The 17,500-nt window shown below is 41.9% G+C and overlaps 1 protein-coding gene across 3 annotated transcripts in view; it reads left to right on the plus strand.

Annotated features, from left to right (window-relative positions):
• The window catches only part of LOC135109114 (elevenin-Vc1-like), a 32,170-nt gene that overhangs the window by 1,261 nt on the left and 13,409 nt on the right, over positions 1-17,500 (plus strand). The window contains exon 1 of one of the 3 annotated variants that reach the window (XM_064020196.1): positions 1,723-1,983. The exons of the other annotated variants lie outside the window; for them this stretch is intronic. The gene's annotated coding sequence lies outside the window, so the exon portion shown is untranslated. Of the gene's footprint in view, positions 1-1,722; positions 1,984-17,500 lie in introns of those variants that run through there. 3 annotated transcript variants of the gene reach the window in all.

Consider the following 17,500-nt stretch of genomic DNA (forward strand, 5'->3'; position numbering starts at 1 on the left):
AAAGTCGCGTAATATAAGGTGATATGTTCAGTTCAAGGGTCCAACAGCAGTGGAGGAATGGAAATGCCCTCTGATTCATACAAACTTTAAGCAACAAGTAGTTTTTTTTTTATTTCCTTTGGCATGCTTTTCCAGTGTGTTAGTCTTTCCGTTTTTTTTTTTTTTTTTTTTGCATTGTTATATCGTCCCTTCAGTATTTACGACTCTTACATAATTTTTACCATCTTTTAAAGTTTTCAAGATCTTTTTGGAGTGTTTTAGTTTTGTTTGCTGTCTGTTTACTGCCTTTTTCAGTCTTTCCAGTGTCCATAATCCTTTGCAGCCGTTTACAATTTTTTTTTTTTTTACAATTTTTAGTCTTTTTTTTTCGAGTATTTTCAGTCTTTTGTGTTATTTCTCCGGTATTGCACGTTGTTGTTATTTTCCAGTCCATTACACTCAGACAGTTTTTTTTTTTTTTTTTCACGCTGACTCTTCGAAGACCCAGATGTAGCGTCGTAGCGGATGTGATATTGTTGCCTTTCGTTCTTTTGTAATACGAAGAAAGGTCTGAAGAAGGGCATTTGGCAAGAGTGGAGGAGTTGACGCAGTTGATGTGAGACGCAGAGGGTGGGAGGAGGAGGAGGAGGAGGAGGATAAAGGCGTCATTTGTGTGTGAATGCTCATATAAATAATTATGTTTGGAGTTGCTTGGCTTCCTTTGTCTTCTTTAAGATCACGTGACGGAAATAACTCAGCTGATTAATGTGGGTAGGTCTGGATTGCTTGCGGTTACTTAATCTGAATGAGGGCCATACGTGACTGAGTTAGAAAGATAGATAGATAGATAGATAGTTTATTCGTTAGTTAATTAGTTAGTTAGTTAGTTAGATGTCTGCTTAGCTGGTTAGTTAGTTGACTGGGTAACTGGTTTGTAAATCAGTAAGTTTGTTGGTTAATTATTTAGTGAGTTAGTTTTTTTTTTTTTGTCATTTTGTTACATAGTTGGTTGATAGGCTAGTTAATTGGTTGGTTAATTGGCTGGTTAGTTAGCTAGTTAGTTCTATGGTTAGCTTGTTGGTTGATTGATTAGTTAGTTAGTTAGTCGGTTAATAATACCATTTAATGCAAACCCTAAAAGTAATACTAACTATCTGTTGCCCAAATCATCGTAGAAGACTATTTGAATTACTAATATAGGACAAGCTGAATCCCCCCCCCAAAAAAAAAAGAAAGTAAATTAAACATCTGATATAAAACGAAGATCCAGAAAAAAAAAGGAAAAGTATTTCAGACTAACACACACACACACACACACACACACACACACACACACACACACACACACACACACACACACACACACACACACAAACGAGCTGATGAGCTTACTGATAAAAATATAGACAGTGCTGCATCGCCTTTCTTGACTTTATTTAGTTACGGCGCGATGAAGAGTGTCAGTAAGTAGCAAATTATTGGTAATGGGTCAGGTTAGGTTAGATGGAGAGGCATGAGACGAGACGAGAGGGAACGAGACGGGACACGGCGGGGCGAGACGGGGCGGGGCAGGGACGGGGCGATGCATGACGGGATGAAGGAGCATAACGGATGTCTTTTATGACTTCCTATACTCGTCATTTAATGTCCCCGTGAGACTCGTCCAGATTCTCAAGAGCGTCTCACCAAAGGATATCTAGGAAAGAAATATTTGTACCATAAATTAGGAGAGGGTTCATGTAGAATTCCCATGTTTTGGATCTAAATTAAGGCAGGGGAGTGACGGGGTGCCTCTCGCTGCGTCACGTGAAGCATCAAGCCTGCTGGAAATAAAGCAACGCATCCCAGGAATCACGTCAGCTGACCCATTCACAAATCCCCGTCAGAGGTGCAGTATATATAAGCTGACCTGAAGTGAGGCTGGTCATTCCACAGCCTCTGCCACAACCTCCACAACCTCCACTACTCCAGTCCACCACCACTACCAGCTCCGCCATCCCCGAGGTAGGCTCCCCGGAAAGACTCGCACTTATCTTCATCAACCAGCGAATTGTGACTGTTCTTAAGAGTCTCGCAGGTTGTGGAACATATATTCTTGTTTTTCTTTTCTTTCTTGTCTTGGGTCTGTGATGTCTGTAGGCTTATTCCTCGAGACTTGGATGGTCGGCCTGTAAGCTGATGGCGCAGGTTTGGATGGTCATTTCGTTAATTCGTTCATGGAGGCTTAGACAGGTAGCCTCTACTCATGGCGGACCAGGAAGGGTTTTTCTAAGCGACTTGCAGAGGTTCGTGTCGTTCCCAAGTGCTCCTGTGTGCCTTTCAAGTTAAAAGCAGAGTTGTCAGGAGGAGGCAGATGTCCCCCCGCCACTCGACGAGCGCAGTAAAATGGTCATCCTCTTGTGGGAGTCAAACTCAGGACAAGGAGTTTGCCGTTTCAATGACTTTCCCTAAATGTTCGTTAATGTTAATTATAATGTTCATGTTAATGTATTCGCGTAGGATACGAAATAACTACAGGTAGTCATCAACACGCCGTGCAAATACAAGACCTTTAAGGGTGTTTGTTCACCACCTTGGAGGACCCTTAAGGATCCTCGAGCGAAAGTTTACTTAAGTTGCAGGTATAGCTCAGCGTATCTTGCCAATTCACTCACCTGAAATGAGAACAAGGACATTCCTGACCCAGTTCTTTAGTAGTCACCACTGAGAAGCGAGCGAAAATACGACCGAACGATAGTGTATCAGCAAAGCCTTTACTCGCGGCTCCTGAGAAGTAATTCAGCATATGTTGCTTAAACGACCAATCAGCGCTGTGCTTCGTGTTGGTGCGATTAGCGGAGTGCTGTGCCGCTTTATGGCCTTGTTGATCCTCGTGAATTATAAGGAGAACTTTGATCATTACCAGCGGCTCGACTACCAACAAACAGAGGTAAGCAGTCCCAGAACAGCCAGGCGGCCATGACTGATGAGTTGTTCCGGCGGGCTGGCGGTGACCCAAAGGGGTACACCGCGACTCTCTCCCGCTGTCCTCTTTCTCTGGACCATATTCTGAAACACTGCGCCGCACCTCCGCTATTTTCAAAAGGTTCCAGTTAACTTTACATGGGTTTTCAAGGGCGTTTTTACGATTCTAGTGATAGATTAATAAGACTTATACATCATTAACAGGAAAAGCACTCTTAAGAACCCTGGTAATCATCGCTGTGGCCTTTGAAAATAGTTGTGGTGAGAGAGCAAAGCGTTTAGGAATACAGACATCTCTCACCTTACTGACTGGTCTCTTTACACTTGTACCGTTACCCAGACATTGCTCCACTAAGGCAACACGTGAGGCCAGGTGTGAGGGAGGCGCTTTGTGAGGTCCAGTGTCATCCGTATAGTGTCAACGTTATTTTTTTCTATATTGTGTCTTCATTAAGTTTTTGGATTGTAGAAGCTGTCTTTGATTATATCCTTTATTTTCTTCTACGTCTTTTTTTTGTTGTTACTACTACCACGCCTACTACTACTACTACTACTACTACTACTACTACTACTACTACTACTACTACTACTACTACTGCTGCTGATACTACTACTACTACTACTACTACTACTACTACTACTACTACTACTACTGCTGCTGCTACTGTTACTACTACTACTACTACTACTACTACTACTACTACTACTACTAACTACTTCTACTACCATTACAGCCACCACCACAACTACTACTACCACAATCGTATGTCACTGTTCGCAGTTTAAACACTCAGTCACGTTGGTATGTTAGTTTAAACTTTAAACTAACACCGGGACGCGTCTGGGCGAAGGAGTGAGGAACTGTGCCCGAAACGGAGGGAAAAAGTAGAAGGGGCAAAGTTTTTTTTTTTTTTCAGGCATAGGGAAAATTACATCAACAAACTGAGAGATATTGATAGATGTTTACATTTTCCACGTTAGTTATGACCGCTGCTTGGATTGCTTTCCCATTCACCTTTTTGCTCCTTTTCGTTACGCTTTTCTGTATGTTTCTTTTTTTTTCTACCTCGTGCATTGTTTGTCCTTCCTTTGTGGTCTCTTGTGTTCCTATTGACAGATATTTACATTTTTTTTTCATCACTTATGAACGCTGCTTCTTTGGATTGCTTCCCATCTTTTTTTTTTTTCTATCTTTTCCTTACGTTATAATGGATGTTTCTTCTTTATCTACCTCGTGCATTGTTTGCCCTTCCTTTGTGTTCACTTGTGTTCCTATTGACAGATACATTTTTTTTTTCACATCACTTATGAACGCTGCTTCTCTGGATTCCCTCACATTCCCTTGTTTCTTCTCCCTATTCCTTACGTTTTTTTCTTTTATTTTCTGCTGGTTTCCTCTCCTTTATCTCATAAGTTGCTTGTTCTTCCTTTGTATTCCTTTGTGTTCCTCTTGCGTAACCCTCCCTTCGTTTTTCCCTGCTTCTCCTCCACGCCCTCTCGTCCCTTCCCAAACACCACAGGCAGAGTGGAAAAGAGCAGGCTAGTGTGCAGGGCGTCGCCTCCACTCAGCCAACTCCCCGTGACTTGCTTTGCGCTGCGTTCCGTCACCGAGGTGCTGCAAGTCACGCGTGATATTATAATTATGTGTCTCAGTGGAAGTGATGCAACTGAAATGGAGCAAAGCAGAGAATTTGTCCTTATTCATATTAGATCATTAAGATGTTATTCCAGTCTCCGGACTTGCGTGGGCACCGGATTTTAGTTCCAGTTCCGTATTCTCAAGTGTTTCAGGGTCTTATCGTCTTATCCCCTATGTAATTGAGCCTTTCACTGTTGCAGCTTCTTCCCAGCTTGATGTTATAGTCTGGCTTAAGTTTAGATGACGATTTTAAAGAGCAGCATTCACAGCAGAAGGTGTCATCGAATATCTAGTAAAGCTTTTCAGTACTTGTAGTTTGATATTTGATATGTAAAATTGCTTACGGTTGCTGAAAATAAAATAACATGTGCCATTAGCTGTCAAAAAGTTAACTAACAGGCTTCAGTAGAAGTTATTGTTGGGTTTTCAGGAGTGTCTTCATGATTCCAGTGATGATGTAACAAAGATTCTTTACCATCTGGGGAAAAAAAAATCTTGAGAACTCAACTAATCATCTCGTGAGTCTTAAAAGCATTCCTGATGAGAGAACAAAGCGTTTATAACACAAGCCCCGTGCTCTGCGTCAGGCATTACTTGACTGGGTGTGTTTGAGGGGTTTCACATCTTCCTCCCCGTGGTAAATTTTCCCCCCATGAACATTCCACCCACGAGACATTCCACCCAGTCCTAAAATAATCCTCTTCCTACACTGATAAAGTTAAGTTAGGTTATCATCTCATCCCTCTCAATGGTAGACTCTGGAACTTCCTACCTGTTTCTATGTTTTTTTTTTTTTTTCATATCTGCAAATTAATGTTCTCTTCCTTTCTCTTTTATTCGTTCCTCCATGTTCTCTTCCGATGATTTACCTTTATCTGCTCTTCCATTCTCCTCTACTGTTGTTCATGTCCTCTTTCCCCTTTCCTGTACTCTTCTTTTCCCTTCTATTCATTCCGTCATGTTCTCTTTCCCCTTTCCTGTACTCTTCTTTTCCCTTCTGTTCATTCCGTCATGTTCTCTTTCCCCTTTCCTGTACCCTTCTTTTCCCTTCTATTCATTCCGTCATGTACTCTTTCCCCTTTCTTGTTCTCTTCCTTTCTCTTCTATTCATTCCGTCATGTCCTCTTCTAATTCCTCATATTTGTATATTAGCCTCCGTTCTGGAAATTTTCTCGTCTTCCTACTCTTTAGACGAAGCAAATTGGCATTTTTCCCCCCCCATCTCTCTCACACTTGTACGATCTTCTGCACGTGTAGAAATAGCTTAAAAGTTACAATGAGGAATATTCGTGGGTAGAATTTACTTTCGAGCGTCATGGGAAAGGGAGAGGGAGAGGCTGCTGTCTGACGCCCGCTCCAGCCCTCACCCACGTAGGATATGCTGTGCTGCACCTGTGTTTCCTCGCCGCCTTCACCTCAGCCAAACTTGTGTAGCCAGCCCCTCTGTACTCGCAGTAAAGTTGCTGTTATGTAACGTTATAATGAGCACCGCCGCGCCCCGTAGCGATGGCGAGGCAGGTACGACATGCGTTGACTTTGCTGTAGTAGTTACTTGTTATCTTGTTGGGTATTTACTGGGGTTAGGATGTCTGTTTGTCTCCCTTCGAATCCCTCTTAACCCCCTGAATACCGTGGCTTTTCAAGTTTAACAAATAGTTAAGATATTGTAACTACAACACACTTTTTTCCACTCTTTTTTTTTTTTTACCTTCTCTCTCTTCCTTCTAATGAAATTGTGAAATGAAAGTTTAGAATATGATACCGCAGACCACCACTGACAACAAAAGGAGTGATGGAGTAAGTCATACCTTTCGGAAGATGTACATTCATTTTCTCTTTGCCTTGTCCATCATTTAGGGTCACTTAGATTAACCAGTAAATGTCATACCGTCATTAATGGCAGAGAGCTTTAAAGTTCGAGGTGAAAAAAAAAGAAAAATCATCATTAAAGAAAAATCTTCACTTCTTGTTGAAAAAAGTAAATGAAAAAAAAAACATTGGAAAGGAAGGTACTTTAATAGATTATGAACCCAGCTAAGCACTGTATCTTTCTTTTCCTATTACTCTCTTAGTCTACCAATCTTAAGCTCTGGACAACCTGCACCTGCACCCGGTCATACACATTGTCCTACGGCATTTGTTTTTCTCACAAATCTCCTTCATGCAGTCCATCCACCTCCGCTTTGGCCTTCCCCTTCATCCGCTTTCTTGTACTCCATCTCCATCACTCCTCTCTTCTCCCAATACGATATACCAAGAAGATTAGTATGAGGAAAAATAACTTACGTAATCATACACCCGTAAGCTGTTTAAGTCAATGCACTCCTTTCCAACGAAAACAAGACCACTCTGTTTTTCTCGTTCTCTCTCTCTGTCAAGGTGAAAAAATATCAGTGGTGCAAGAATAACGCATTTTTAACACGTTTCAATACACCTTAGCACTTTATACAGTATTATAATTCACCCTCCCCATCCCCAAGTCCACATTAGCGAAGATACACAGGAACCCGCGGAAAGTTAGGCCTGCATCACTTGTTCCCGGGCAGAGCGAGGCCTGATGAAGTGGAGGCGGGGCTCACTAACTTAGCGCGGCACCTCTGTGTGTCCGCGCCCTCCGCTCGCCGCCGCCCGCTCCCTAGTGCTCACCCCCACTTCCTTGTTTTTTGTTGACCGCCTCCCTCTTTGGTGGTGGTGATGGTGGTGGAGGTGATGGTGGTGGTTGTGGTAGTGACAGTAGTAGTAGTAGTAGTAGTAGTAGTAGTAGTAGTAGTAGTAGTAGCAGTTGTTGTTGCCCTGAGGTAGCGTACCACGACTACTACTACTACTACTACTACTACTACTACTACTACTACTACTACTACTATTGCTATTACTATTACTACTACTACTATTACTACTACTACTACTACTACTACTACTACTACTACTACTACTACTACTACTACTACTACTACTACTACTAATAATAATAATAATAATAATAATAATAATAATAATATTGATCATAACAATAGTAATAAATTCTCTCTCTCTCTCTCTCTCTCTCTCTCTCTCTCTCTCTCTCTCTCTCTCTCTCTCTCACACACACACACACACACACACACACACACACACACACACACACACACACACACAAACACACAAATACAGAAAATAGAAATAATCTTTCAATCTCTCAAAATCGAATTTACACAACAGCAAAGTCATATTTTTCTCTCTCTTTGACCTTCTCCTCCTCCTCCTCCTCCCCTCCTCCTGAGAAAACTATTTGTATTGACCGAAGGAAGAAGAATTTTCGCTGCAAGACTCAATCCAAAATTACACAGAGAACATTTTTCTTTCTTCCTATTCCTTTCATTTCCTCTCACTTGTCCTTTAGAGTAGGAAAAAAGAAAAGTACGTGACTAAAAGAGAGGAAAAATTACACCATAGTATCATAAGTGAATGACTAGTGTCGGTGCTCGAAGACCCGTATTTTGTGATGCATTACTAACATTAACATGGGGTTGCGTTCTGGTGTGAAGGAAGGTCAAGAGAAAGGAGGAGGAGAATGAAAAAGATGTAAGTAAAAAGAAAGAGAAGCAGGCGAAGGAGAAGGAGAAGGCGGAGGGGAATATTAGGAGCAAAAGGGAGGGAAAACGAGGAACGGAGAGAGAGAGAGAGAGAGAGAGAGAGAGAGAGAGAGAGAGAGAGAGAGAGAGAGAGAGAGAGAGAGAGAGAGAGAAGAGGAGAAAGAGGGAGGAGGAGGAGGCCATGGGGAATATTAGAAGGGACAATAGGGAGAGAGAAAAGTAGGAAAGGAGAGAAAAAGAAGAGAGGGAAGAGGAGAAGGAGGGAGGAGGAGGAGGAGGAGGAGGCCATGGGGAATATTAGAAGGAACAATAGGGAGAGAGAGAAATAAAAAGAAGAAAGGAAAGAAAGAGAGAGAGGGAAGAAGAGAAAGGGGGAAGGAGGAGAAGGCCACGAAGAATATTAAAAGGGGCAATAGAGAGAGAAAAAATGAGAAAAGAAGAGAAAGAAAGAGAGGGAAGAAGAAAAATAGGAAAAAAAATAATAATGTCAAAGCCACCAGCTCTCTCTCTCTCTCTCTCTCTCTCTCTCTCTCTCTCTCTCTCTCTCTCTCTCTCTCTCTCTCTCTCTCTCTCTCTCTCTCTCACACACACACAGGAGAACGCAGAACCTAATACGTAAACAACAAAGAAAACGGGAGGGAATCAGAACTATCAAGCTATGTGCGAAGTACGACAACTTGTGAGGGTGCAGATATGGGAGGCGATGTGATGGCGTGAGGGAGGAGTGTAGGTGGAACTTGTGAGAGTTTGCAATGGGCTATGGGGTGCTTGTAAGGTATGTAAGGTTTAATTGGACGAATGGATAACACGACAACCTTACCAACTTGAGCTGTACGTACATATATATGGAGATTGTATTGCGCTGTACAGGTGGTAACTTCGTGGGAAACAGGCTTGTGTCTTCGGGTCTTCTCGTCTTGTCTCGTCCTCTTGTCCGACCCTCCTGTCCTCCTCCCTCACTTCCTTCGTCTTTCTCTGCCTCTCTTCCTCCTCCTCTTGATCCTTCTTCTCTTCTTCCTCTTCCTCCTCCTGCTCTTTCTTCTTGTTTTTTGTTCCTGTTCTTCATCCTCTTCTTGTAACTGTTCTTCACCTTGTTTTTGTTCTGGTTCTTCTTATTATTTTTGATCTTGTTGTAGTTGTTGTTGCTGTTGTTGTTGTTGTTGTTCTCCTTCACCTCCTGCCTCTCCTCCTCCTCCTCCTCCTCCTCCTCCTCCTCCTCCTCCTCCTCCTCCTCTTCCTTCTTCTCCTCCTCCAACGAAAAAAAAAAAAACATGCATAAAATAAAAAAATATAAAAAATTGTACAATCTTACATCATGGAAGGAAAATGAGGGAAGGAAGAGATCAAGTACAGTAGAGAAGCACTTATGTCTAAACGAAGGAAAGACGAAGAAGATGGTAGGTTGTGGAAAAATATACGTAGGCTTTGTGCTCTAGAGTTTATCAGTAATGGCGAAAAAAAATAGTGAAGGTACTAGTTAACTCTTGCATTAGTGAGAGACAGACTGATAGGCTATTTATTGGTATCGTTAATTTACTCGTGTTTTGTTCTTCCAGTAACTTTTCTGAGCACGTTCTAACACGTTTTCTGTACACGTTCTAACAATGTTCATGTTTACGTTAACCCGAGAGACAGTCGTACATTAGAACCTTATTCTTTGCTTACGTTACAGAGATACTACAGTTCATTCATAGAAACACTCCTTAAAGCACCAACAACAGCAGTCAAATGGGCAGGAATAAGAACGCTAAGAAAAAGAAGGCAGGCTCTTTCACTTTTCTTCGGTCACAACTTGTCATGTTTTCCGTACCATGGAAACCCCCTTGAAAACACCAACAACTTCCGCTAAAAGCCTGTCAGAAATAGTGGAACTGATATGAAGGAATAAGAATCCCACGATGGTTCTTTTAGTTTCCTACTCTTACACTCCCTCCATGCTTACTATTCAAGGATACCGCAGCTTATTCATAGATCAGGTCGTAGGAGAAAAGTGAGCACCATGGATTGAGTCAGAATCGCCTTAGCTTGAAAGCACGGAGTCGTGCAAATGAGGTGCCTGGATTATGCAGGGAACAGTGTAGGTGTGCTGCCCTTTTTCGGAGGCTGGTAGGCTGGTGGAGGGCTTCCTGAGGTCTGAGGGAAAGCAGGATTAGTGAAAATCATACCTGAGAGAGAGAGAGAGAGAGAGAGAGAGAGAGAGAGAGAGAGAGAGAGAGAGAGAGAGAGAGAGAGAGAGAGAGAGAGAGAGAGAGAGAGAGAGAGAGAGAGAGAGAGAGAGAGAGAGAGAGAGAGAGAGAGAGAGAGAGAGAGAGAGAGAGGGAGAGAGAGAGAGAGAGAGAGAGAGAGAGATGGGTAAGTACCTTTTAGTAAGAATAATTGGGAGTGATTAGTTCAATTTTCACCGCAGTACAAGACAATTAACAACACCAAAAATAATGCATGAAATCTTTAGAAGCATTTACAAGAAAGAAGGGGATTAAAAAGAATAAATTTTGCAATTTCTATCTAGTTTAAAGATCAGAGGTGGCTATAGAACAAGTAAAGATGTCTCAGAGTGATTAGTAATTAGGGAAAAGTGTATTATGTAGCAGTTAAAGGGTTATAGCGGAGAAGAACGGAGCAAATTTTGGCACCAAAACAGAACAAGAGAATTTATAATAGATAAGATAACCAAATTAACAGTGGTGTTCCTCAGGTTCTGTCCTGTCACCCACTCTCTTCTTATTATTCATTAATGATCTTCTAAACCAAACTTCTTGTCCTATCCACTCCTACGCTGATGATACCACCCTGCACTTTTCCACGTCTTTTCATAGACGTCCAACCCTTCAGAAGGTAAACATTTCACGCAGGGGTGCCACAGAACGCTTGACTTCTGATCTTTCTAAAATTTCTGATTGGGGCAGAGCAAACTTGGTATTGTTCAATGCCTCAAAAACTCAATTCCTCCATCTATACACTCGACACAACCTTCCAGACAACTATCCCCTCTTCTTCAATGACACTCAACTGTCTCCCTCTTTTACACTGAACATCCTCGGTCTGTCCTTTATTTATAATCTAAACTGGAAACTTCACATCTCATCTCTAGCTAAAATAGCTTCTATGAAGTTAGGTGTTCTGAGACGTCTCCGCCAGTTTTTCTCACCCCCTTAGCTGCTAACTCTGTACAGGGGCCTTATCCGTCCATGTATGGAGTATGGTTCACATGTCTGGGAGGTTCCACTCATACTGCTCTTCTAGACAGGGTGGAATCAAAAGCTTTTCGTCTCATCAACTCCTCTCCTCTAACTGACTGTCTTCAGCCCCTCTCTCACCGCCGCAATGTTGCATATCTAGCTGTCTTCTACCGCTATTTTCATGCTAACTGCTCTTCTGATCTTGCTAACTGCATGCCTCCCCTCCTTCCGCGACCTCGCTGCACAAGACTTTCTTCTTTCTCTCACCCCTATTCTGTCCACCTCTCTAACGCAAGAGTTAACCAGTACTCTCAATCATTCATCCCTTTCTCTGGTAAACTCTGGAACTCCCTGCCTGCTTCTGTATTTCCACCTTCCTATGACTTGAATTTCTTCAAGAGGGAGGTTTCAAGACACTTATTCATCAATTTTTGACCACTGCTTTGACCATTTTATGGAACTGGCATTTCAGTGGGCATTTTTTTTATTGGATTTTTGTTGGCCTTGGCCAGTGTCCTTCCTACATAAAAAAAAAAAAAAAAATTTAATTAAATCTTCTGCTTTCCATGCACACTCTGCAATTAACAATCAATTAATAAGCATGACAATTTCCTACATGACAAGGTTCTTCTGGAATTGTTTGGGTAATATGAAGCGACATCTCTTATTCAGCCCAAAATGATAACCAGGTAAGATGCAAGAGGTCCTTAAGATAGATACCAAGGACAGATGAGGGCAGGTGAGGGCAGGAGAGACAGGTGTGGTGGCGGGGATGAGCCAGGTGGACAATGGGGATTAGCAGACATGAGGGTTGACGGGGAAGATGAGATGAGGGGAGCTAAATGTCACGTCCTAAGCTTAGACTGGAGGTTGTCGAGCTTTAGTATGTACGCATAGCTGAGGTCAGTGGTCCATTAACCCGCCGCACTCACTGCCTCTGTTTAGCGGCTTCCCTCAATCTTAGGTCCCCTGATCGGTCGAGAATCTGTTAGCTGTTTGGTTTTTGTAAGATTATTAGTGGTTCATTAACCCGCCACACTCTATCCTCAATGTCATGTCTTCTAATATGTTGAGAATCTGCTAGTCGTCAGGTGTTCGCAAGACCGTCAGTGGATCAGAGGAGCTGAGAGTAAAAAAAATTTAATTTGTGGACAAATTAATCTTTCCACTGGTAGTCAGTCTGTCATATATTCGTCTACCTACAGGTTTTTAAAAGACATTTTTTATACTACAGTCTCTTGAAATCGTACTTCTTTACCTTAGCATAGATGTAAGTAGCCTCATATTCTCTTTTCTTTATCTCCATCCAAAGAATTTATTACAATGATCCCAGTGTTAACAAAAAAAAAAAAAAAAAAATCGCAGTAAGAGGCATAAATGACAAGACTGAGGGAAAGCATAAGTGGCTGCGCTGCGTTTAATCAACTTGTCATCGTAACTGTAACAGCTTCATCTCCCTTCTCGTATTAAGACAAAATTAACTTTATGTTCCGTTTAGGATGATTTGACTAGAGTAGGAGCGCATCCTAGTGAGTAGGAAAAATAATTTTTGCCAAAAATGGCCAGGAGGCAGGGCTACCATGCGAACCATGATAACACTCTTGAAAACATTTACAACTTGTGAAGCATAGAAACATCCTTTAAAGCACCAACAATTTCCACTAAAGCCTGTCAGAAATAGTCAAAGTAATGTGCAGGAATAAGAACATTACGAAGGCAGGCTCTGTCACTTTTCTTCTGTCACGTTTTCTGAGTCATGGAAACCCCCTTCAAAACACCAGCAACTTCCAATGAACCCCGTCAGAAGTAGTGGAAATGATATGAAGGAAAAAGAACATCACGAAGGCTCTTCTAGTTTCCTTCTCTCACATCTATTCGCACATTTTCACTATGCACATAAATCTTCATACGTTGTCCATGTCGATCACTCCTTCAGTAGCCACGCAGCTCTCACTACCTCGATGTGCTGTCTCTTTTCCTCGTTTGCTTGGCTCCGTGTGCACTCAGGTTGTCATCAGGGAATTTACAGTGAAGGAAACATGTAACTGAACTCAGGTCAGAATCCGATTATCGCGTGAATCTTTCCCCTTTTACTCTACAAGGAGCGATTATCTACAATCTACAAGGAGCGATTATACCTAGGAGGTTCTTAATATGTGCTTCAGTTTTCTTCGTGGAATGGAAAGTTGATTAATAGAAGCCCTACTGAGTCTTCAGTTTTCTGTGCATTTCATTAGATTCCCATCTCATCTGTAATTCTTTTGATCTTTGGTCATCTGGAGGATTTTATGTAATGTATAAACTCTCTCTCTCTCTCTCTCTCTCTCTCTCTCTCTCTCTCTCTCTCTCTCTCTCTCTCTCTCTCTCTCTCTCTCTCTCTCTCTCTCTCTCTCTCTCCATAAGCACATGCAGCCTCTTCCGACCTCCCAAGAGAAGGTCTAGAGAGTGTTGTGTCTGGAAGAAGGGGAGAGAGAGAGAGAGAGAGAGAGAGAGAGAGAGAGAGAGAGAGAGAGAGAGAGAGAGAGAGAGAGAGAGAGAGAGAGAGAGAGAGAGAGAGAGAGAATCCCAATATCCAGCCATGTACGCGAGGTAACACAAACCAAGCCAGCGTCTCCATCACCCCTTCGAGCTACGTAGGAACAGGAATCATAACCCTCCCTCAGCACCTCCAGATGATATCGCGCCTACGGACCTTCCCTACTCCCGCTCTGTCTCTCGTACCTTTTTAATATCGCGCCCCCGCCAGCCTCGCTCCACCCCAGCCTTCCTTTCTCAATATTGGCGGTCGAAACACCATACGAAGTTCAAATATTCCGTCTAGATTTCTGTTTGTTGTGCCTGGTTACTTTTCTTGTCTGGTTACTTACTCCCTTGAGGCTTTTTTCTTTCTTTTTCTTTTTATTTTTTTTGGGGGGTGTGGGGGTTTATTTGGTCTAGTTAAGTAAGCCTTGAAATGTGAAATGCAATAGTGCGGCCTAAAACAAAGAAAATGGACATGGCTTAGGAGAAAGAAAATGGGACTGGCTCTTGCTTTTAGTTTCTTGCAAAGACTGAATTTTACGTTTTGTTTTCTTTCTTCTTCTGTTTTCGTTTCTTCTTTCATTTTTTTCTTTTCTTTCCTTCTTTTAGCCGGACAAGATTAACAGGGCGTGGGCACAAATAATAATAGAGGTGAGGTAAAGAGCTGCTTTATTTTTCTTTTCGTCTCTCTCTCTCTCTCTCTCTCTCTCTCTCTCTCTCTCTCTCTCTCTCTCTCTGTCCCTCCCTCCATTTTCGTTCCTTCGAAGAGTTACATGTTTCACGGGCAAAATACTACACAGAAATAGACTTTTTTTTCTTTTTTTGCTCTTGTTCTTGTTCTTGTTCTTCTTTTGTTGTTGTTGTTGTTGTTGTTGTTGTTGTTGTTGTTGTTGTTGTTGTTGTTGTTGTTGTTGTTGTTCTTCTTCTTCTTCTTCTTCTACGCTGTCAAACTCTAAACTGTATTATTTAGTGTTGGGTAAATAATATTATGGTATTGTTTTTGCGATAGACTCTCTCTCTCTCTCTCTCTCTCTCTCTCTCTCTCTCTCTCTCTCTCTCTCTCTCTCTCTCTCTCTCTCTCAACACTTCATAAATTTCCTTCCATTCAAGTTACGAACAATTTTTCTCCCTCTTACAAATCTATCCTGCTATTCACTCAACACCAACCCACCAGTAACCCAGAGACGAAAACACAAAACCTTTAAGGAACACCTGCTGGGAAATCCTATCAATATTAAACTCGTGGCTGTGAAAAAAAAAAAATATATATATATGTAAACTTTTTGGTCTTGTGTCGCTTTAACGTTGAACCGCCCTTGGATTTTTCTCACCCCTGGTCCGGCTGGTTGGCGTCAGAATCCAAGTAAAATTCGCTTCCACGGCTTAGAAAGTGAAGGGGAATGCTGAGGCTGAGGTGGCAGGGTGGTGGTGGTGGTGGTAGTAGTGGTAGTGGTGTAGGGGTGGTGTTGCTTCTCTCTCTCTCTCTCTCTCTCTCTCTCTCTCTCTCTCTCTCTCTCTCTCTCTCTCTCTCTCTCTCTCTCTCTCTCTCTCTCTCTCGTCTTGCTTCGTCATCTCTTCAACGCACCAAAACATCCAAAAAAGAAAAAAAAATCATAAATACAAAAAAATACAGAGAGGAAAAGTAACTCCGATCAGAAATGCCTCCATGTCGCAAACTGTTTTTCCTTCTCTAAGCGTCAATTGATGAAAGGTAATCCAATAATCCGATCATTTACATTCTTCCCTCCAAGCACTGAATGGGACGCGGCTTTCCAAAGGCTGCGCTAACCAACACAACTTCAAGGACCCGTATTCAGAAGCGCTTTTGCTCTCTCATCCCGACTATTTTGAAAGGCTACAGATGTGATTAGCCGGGTTCTCAAAATTATTCGTCCTGTTAATAAAGAAGAATTTTGTTAATCTGTCCGAGAACCATAAAAACATCATTAAGCCGTGTGACTTCAACTGCAGCTTTTAAAAGTAGTGGAGGTGCGGCGGAAGTGTTTCAGAATATGGTCTATGCATCCAACGCCGTCCTGACTTGCTCCTCTCCACAGTCCTGCCTCCCGCGCCTCGCCATTCCAGCAGTCATCAGAAAAGCGATTATTTGAATGAACAGGAGCACGAGGAAGCCTTGAAATGGTGGAAATAGTTGAAAAGTAACTGGCGTTTTCTTGCACGTTTAGGAGAATTATAATTATTAATTTATGGGACGTATGTTTATTTCATGGGGAAAGAATAGATGAAATAACTGTGAATTTTATCAAAGCCATACGAAGGGAAGAAATTAGAGTCACTAAGGATTATCCAGAAGAGCAAGGCGTAGGAGGGGAGCCTCAGAAGAGCGTCTAAATAACTGAAGGACTTTTACGAATAGCAAGGTTGCCAGTAAGGAGAAACAGAAAACAAACTAAAGAACGAGGCATATAACAAAATGGAACCACGGATGCTCAGTTAGAAAAGTAAGACGACGATGAACATTAGAATCGCGTAGTTACCCTTACGAATGTTGAATGTATCTATTTGAGGGAAAGTGACATGCAGAGCTGTGATGCATTTTAAAGGGATGGAATGAAGGCATTACTGGAATTACTGAAGTGCATGGTTAACCTTTCATCGATGTGGCTACTTCTCAACTTTATAAAATTATCTTATACAAATTTATATTACAATTCTGAAAGATACCGCTCACGGCAAAAGGAAGTAATTGATTTGGTCAAGCTTTTTTATTCATGTAGTTTAATTAATTATGGGTTAGTAAAACTGCCCACGATTACTCAGATATGATAGTAAGGGTGCAAATTTACATTACAATTCCAAAAGATAACACTCGCGGCAAAAGAGGTGATTGAACATTTGGTCAAGCTTTTCGATTCATGTAGTTTGATTTTGGGTTGGTAAAACTGCCCACGGTTATTCAAATATGATAGTGTCATTAGCAAAGTTATGGAAGTGAAAGAAGGTGAAGAGGAGGGTGTTGAAGATGAAGCCAGAATGACACGAGGCAGAAGGAAGAGAGTGAGGCCAAAGAAAAGGTTTATGGATACACTGAAGACAGACTGGAGTGATGAATGTTATCTAAGACGCAGAAGAAAGAGTAAGGTAGAGAAGATGATCCGCTGTGGAGACTCCTCATGGAAGATGCCGAGAGACGTGCATAGTTAAGGAAAGGAAAAAGAGAAAGAGAGGAAAAAGGAAGATGAGAGTCGTAGTAACAAACAAGAACACGGGAGAAGGTTTTCCATTACGTAATTAACCAACTGGGACCAACACACCTCTCGCCTGCCTGCTGCTCTGTCCGGCCCTGTCTGCTCTGTCTCTGCATGGGTCTTTTTGGTGTATTAAGCTGCAAAACTTTTTAAGAGACCGTAGTACAAGAATGAGCGTCATTGTTCGATAATGGGTAAAAAAGAAAAAAAAAGTGTGGCAGTGAAAGAGAATAATCATTTAAACTGTTTGGAATATGTCAACTCTGTCTTTGTGTGGGCCATTTTGCTGTATTAGGCTGAATTGAAGAGACACAGTACAAGAATAACTACTAAACTAAATGAGAAGACTAAAGCAAACTACAAAGACGACAGATAGATGGGAAAAAGTAGTCACACTGGAAGAGAGTGCGAAAATTCACACGACTCCTGACTAGCAGA

This window comes from Scylla paramamosain, chromosome 18 (genome assembly GCF_035594125.1).
Source record: "Scylla paramamosain isolate STU-SP2022 chromosome 18, ASM3559412v1, whole genome shotgun sequence".
Classification (NCBI taxonomy): domain Eukaryota; kingdom Metazoa; phylum Arthropoda; class Malacostraca; order Decapoda; family Portunidae; genus Scylla; species Scylla paramamosain.